The sequence below is a fragment of the Acomys minous genome (genome assembly GCF_964271855.1).
Source record: "Acomys minous genome assembly, chromosome: 1".
In the NCBI taxonomy this organism is placed as follows: domain Eukaryota; kingdom Metazoa; phylum Chordata; class Mammalia; order Rodentia; family Muridae; genus Acomys; species Acomys minous.
In genome coordinates, this window is record NC_140483.1 from 79,303,147 (window position 1) to 79,309,161 (window position 6,015).

A 6,015-nucleotide genomic window follows, 5' to 3' on the forward strand; every position below is an offset into this window, starting at 1 on the left:
AATAATGGGAACACAATAGGGAACAATCCTGGAGATGAAAAACCAAGAAAAGAGAAGAGCAACTACATACACATGCATCACCAACGGAATACAAGCGATGGAAAAGATAATATCAGTTGTAGAAGGTACAGTTGAAGAATTTGATGCATAAATCAAAGAAAATGTTAAATCTAAGAAGTTTCTGACACAAAACATCCAAGAAATCTGAGACAGTGTGATAAGATCTAACCTAAGCATAATAGAAATAGAAGACTCCAAGCTCCAAACCCAGAAAATAACTTCAAAAGAATCATAGAAGAATATTTCTCCAACCTAAAGAAAGAGATGCCTATAAACAAACAAGAAACTTACAGAACACCAAATAGATTGGGCCAGAAAGCAATCATGTTTATGTTTACCCTTAATTGACAGTCAGACTCTGTACTGACATATTATCTCTTTGCATAAAAGTCTTCACTAATGGATGAGTTACTTAGAAAGAAGAAAAAAAATTATGATGTTTTGGAGTTCTGTGTCTACAATTTCCCTGGCTAAGGGTCCTTGAGAATATGATATAAAGGAGGGACTTGGAGTTCTAAGTGGATTTGTTTGGTGTGTGTATGTGTGTGTGTGTGTGTGTGTGTGTGTGTGTGTATGTTTGTTTGTGTGTGTGTGTACACATGTACATGTATGTTCTTTGTGTATGTGTTTATATTGTGTGTGTATTCATTTGTATATGTGAACACCTGAATTTGGAGTGCAATGGTCTGTATCAAGTCTTTTTATCATTCTGCAACTTACATATTGGTGATTTTTTTAATGGCTACTGCCTTTTATTTTATTTTCTGTTTTAGTTTATGTGTCTGACTGTTTGGCCTGACTGTACTTTTTTTTTTACTGCACATCAATACTTAATGTCCATGGAGGCCAAAAGATGTGATCAGATAGGTATAGACAGCTATAATTTGTCATGTGGATATTTGGAACTGAACTTGGGACCTCTGTAAAAGCAGCAACTACATTTAATAACTAAGTCATCTCTCCACCTCCCTCTTTTTATTCTGAGACTAAATCTCTCACTTAACTTGGAGCTATACAATCTGCTATTACTAGCTGACCAGGAAGCTATATGATTACTATAGTCTCTATTTTCCCTGTGCTGGGAGTATAAGTACAAATCACAATATTGAGTGCTTGAACCTGTGTTTTGGCAAAATAAATTTGGTCGTCTATGCTTGTATGGTAAATACTTCACACCACATTATTTTAATTATTTCTCATATGGAAGTTTTACTACCACACTTTACCCATTTTCAAACTTATAATTATTAGCACATTATTAGTTTCTTTGTGCCTCTGGTTTGCGTGTCACAATAAAATCAATTCTGAATATCCCGTCTTTCTCTTTAGTGTTCTGATCTGATAAGCTCTTTTCATATAGCCTATCTTTGAAAACATATTCCCAAAAAGTTATCATAGGTCCAATTCTCATAATCTATATTAATTTTCATATTTATTGCTGTTTTCATAATTTTCTTTTTTTAACAAGTGTCTGGTTATTTATTTTACAGCAGTTTACATGGTAGTGCCGACGCCGGAAGGGCAGCATGGGGTGAGATTGTCAGTAGGGTTTCTGCATGCAGCAGTGTTTGCTGCTGTTTGAGAAATTCAGATCTGCTCCCAATGCTCAAGTTATCCAACGTTTCTAAGGTTAAACAGTGTTAGGCATTTAGTTTGGCAAATGCTCAAAATAAAGTAGAAATGTATTCATAACATCACAGATATGCACATCCAGTCTTGATCTCAGAAGGAACCATAGGTACAGATCAAAATTCTCTCAATATGAAATAATTTAGACACAGATGGGTGCTATCATATCACTATCTAAAATAATCACTAAATACAATTCTTTTTCAGAAATAAACAAGCAAGTTTTTTTCATTATCAGTTATCAAAAACATAGTTTAATGGTATTTCGAACAATAATCCTCTAAAATCATAGAATTTCACTGAGTTTTGAGAATGCGTAATTAAATCAACCAAATATTCCATAGTACAACCATATTAGGAAGCCAATGATCAGAAAATACAATGGCATGAAGAAAATTTAATCCACAAAACTGTTTTCAGGCTTTAAGGTAAAATAGTTCCACAGTTTACAGATAAAACAAGACAACAAAAACTTGTGCTTGTCTTGAGTAAGTTTTCTATGCAGAAGGTGTAACACTTTGTTTTTAGACAGCATGGTATGCATTTCTCAGCAGTACATAAGGAAAACAAGATTCCAAGAGATCCATGGTCAGGAATGGTGATTCCTGTACAATCATATCCAGTAGCAAATAAACAGATTCTCTATTTCTTGTTGTAGTTTTATCTGTCTCTTGGCCAATTTTCAGTAGACTGGAGGACGCAAGTGCCAGGAATTCTTTAAGTTGATCTTCAATACTTCCTTTGTGACTTGTAAACAAAGCGGCAGCAATTTTGTTGATGGCTTTGGCCAAACAATGTATATTGTTGCAGTGTCCTTCTATTGCAGGCCTGTACTGTGACATCACATTACTGGCGAGCATAGGCAAGGAAACTGCTACAAAGACCATCAGGAGGCAAGCAATCTTATACTCTTCTTCTGGACTAATGTTCTCTGACTTTTGTGAAGAAAGAGCCACTACTAAGGCAGGATTAATCTCACATGGTAATCCAGCTGCTGATGATAACTCATACACATTCATTGCAACCTTCATGTCAGTTTCCCTTGGTATGTGATCCTTGAAATCTTCAATGGAACTCATGAGAAAAGGGATGTGGTAGGACAAAACATCTCTCAGTGCTTCTTGTACCGGAAGGATAAAATAACTCCAATTATCATCATCCTTTTCAAGACACTGTCGACAGATGATAATCTTTTAAAGAGTGCAGCTGTCTGGTCTGGTTTGTCAAAGCTTGTCCTCATTTGTGTTAGCACATCAACATTCTCCACCACAAGTTTCTTAAGCTCAGCAACTTGTGATGAAATATGCCACATAAGACTCTCACCTAGGAACTTCATCCCATATGGGCCTAGGATGTCTGATAATGATCTCATTTCTGATATATCAGAATATTCCTCAGCATTGAATGTTAACTCATTTTCTGTGGGTAAATTCACAAATGCCTTCATTGCAGGAAAATAAGCTATAGGGCCATTGCTGACTTGTCTTAATAAGGTTTCCAAGTACCAGTTTGTGTACAGGCTTGTGATGGTTGACTCTCCATGACTGTCTAAGTGCTGCGTTTGCTGAAGAATAATGTTATTGAACATTCTGGTGATGTCAATCTGCACATAGTTCTCTATGGACTGGAGCACAGTCATATATGCTTGCACACTCGTCAGAAGCTCTGATGGTTTTGCAATTTCCTGTGTAGCTTGATTATACATAGTCATTCCAACAATTGATTTAGTGAACCGGATTTCCAGGTGAGAAGTCAAATACTCACACGGAATGAAGGTGTGCTCCCATACCACCATGTTTGGAACATAATTTATGGAGAAGCATAACTCCAAAAGTGCAGTGTGCAACGTATCAAGGTTGGTCACTACCAGCCTGTTTTTCCTCATGCTCTCAACACCTGGTTTTTCCCTTTCAGGTTCCCCTTTCTTGCCAGTCTGGTTTTTTTACTTCTTCTTCACTGCTTGACTGATGGTTTTGGCACAATGCTTAGGCAGCAACTGCTCACTAAGAGTGCACTGTTCTGTGCAGATGTCAGTGATAAGGTTCCAATCTTGTTTGGCCATCTCATCCAGGAACATATTGCACAGGGAGAGACTGTGGTCTCCTATATGATGGCACTCTTCGGGATACAGCTCATGTGTGCAGCTCATTAAGTGAGTGCAAAGCAGCGGGAAGGCAATAAAGTATCTTGACTGAGAGGGCAACTTCAAGCACTGCTGAAACATCTTCTCCAAAGCATGACTGTAAAAACAAAATATGGAGAGATCTGATGTTTCCACCAACATTTCCACCAAGGAATCTACCATTTTTTTATGGAATATTATTGTGTTAATCATCTTTCCAAGTTCTCGGTGATTTGCAAGGCTAAGTGAAGCTTTGGAGAAGCTAGTGTATGCCTGTAACCTACACCAATCTCATCTCATCCCTCAGAAGTCAAATATTTCCCCGTCTTCAACTTGCTTTACACTTAGGGAAGTCATAGTGTTAACAAAAGAGGACATGATGATTGATTCATCTTCTGGGAAAACAGAGAGATTCTGCACAAGTTCGTTGAGGACAACGGCGTGAAAGCCAGAGAGGTACTGCACATAGTACCTCAGGATGATGGGCCATACTTCCTGACATGTGCTCTAAGTTCTTCCATATAAAATATCAGCTCAGCAATGTGCTTATCCACAAGGTCATCTGCGCTCTTCTTTGGCATATTGTCTGCATGATGGAGCAGCCAGATAATTTCATCACGGGCAAAAGATAATGCCATAAAAACAAAAGGTGCCTTGGAACCAAGCAGGCTGGGCTAATCAGAGAGGACAGTTGCCAGTTCTTTCAGTGCAGACAGTAAAAACTTCCGTCTTTCTCTGTGCATTGAGCCAGCATGCGATACAGCTGCTTCCTTGCATTCTCTTATGTCGTTAATACGTTTACTGTAGCCCCAAATGTTTACATATAAATCTTCTGCAGCTTTGTGAATGTGGAAAACTTCATCCCAAAAGAGGGAGAGGCAAGAGCTACTCTGAAGAGCTAGCTTCTAGAGGTTTAGTGCTGTGGCCTCCGTATTAAGCATCCCATGGCACAGAATAAAGCCAAAGATAATCCATTTCTCCATTGCATCCAAAGAGAGATATTCACAAGGCATAGTGTCAAACTGTGTGATTAAGCATTGTACTGGGTGCACTGATGAGACTCAACAACTGGCCATTTCTCCACTGGTCGGCTGAAAGATTCCATCTAGGGTATTTCTGTAGAGAAATCAGTGCATCTGAAAGAGACTTGCTATGGGGTACAAATTCTTCCATCATCTTTTTAAAAGGGTTTTCATAGTCCACAATCATCTGACCAAGGCGTGGATATTCTCGGTCACTTGCTCCTTGGGTCATCTCATGTGCATAGTTGTACAGCCCAATGATTGCCTTCCTTTCTTCAATCCAGGACAGCAGTATCATTAATGCTGTATAAGGTACAGTCAAGTCTAAGTAGTTGTTTGTTAAATCAAAGGTCACAGTAATATCAAAGAAGACTTGGCAAACGTCAATAGTATTTAGTAAGTCACAGACATGGTCCTTAAATTCCATAACATCTACAAATGTAAAGTAATATAAGGCCAGATTTTTCAGAATCTCTGATTTTTCCTTCTGTACTTGTGCAAGCTGTTGATTGTTGTTGTGTGTTTCTACAGCAGGAAATTTTCTGACTATGAATTTCACAGCAGATTCCAGGTTTTTGTCAATAAGGTAGGATGGTTTTGCCTTGGCATATCCACATGCCTTCTTGATGTTGTAGAGGCGCGTGAGCATGCAGACGCCCCGGTCGTTGAGGATGGTGAGCTTCTCCGCCAGCTTCTGCTGACTGGGCTGCAGCAGGGAGCGCAACATGGTGGTGCAGCGGCTGCCACCGCCGCCACCGCCGCGGCCGCTGCAGCCGCCCTGTTTTTATAATTTTTCCAGCCAAAATTTTTGCTACCTTATTGGGTTCTTAGTCTTACCTCTTCACACCACTCCTATTGCTTCAACCTGCCAAAAGAGAAGGAAGATTAGAGAAGAAAGATGTGTCAATATTGTAGGAAAGGATGCTTCCTGCTTATTGGGGTTGTCAAGTTCTTTGGGGCTAGTTTAATCTTCTGTGCCAGAATATCGTTAACCAGCAACCAGCAATAGAGCACACAGCAACAAACATCAACCAATAGCGGTAGCAACAGGAGCAACAACACTAGAGGGAGCAGCAGCCTCCACCTCTGTTTTTGCTTTGGTATTTGTGTATCCTCTGAAGTGTGCCCAAAACACCAAATATAAACTATATTAAGCTGGCAAATTCACAGCCCTGCTAGAGT

At 39.2% G+C, this 6,015-nt stretch overlaps 1 pseudogene across 1 annotated transcript; it reads right to left on the bottom strand.

Moving 5' to 3' along the window:
• Positions 1-2,071: 2,071 nt before the first annotated feature.
• LOC311595877 (nck-associated protein 1-like) lies at positions 2,072-5,605 on the bottom strand (annotated as a pseudogene). The gene has a single exon. The product of its transcript is annotated as a nck-associated protein 1-like (transcript).
• Between the last annotated feature and the right edge of the window lie 410 nt (positions 5,606-6,015).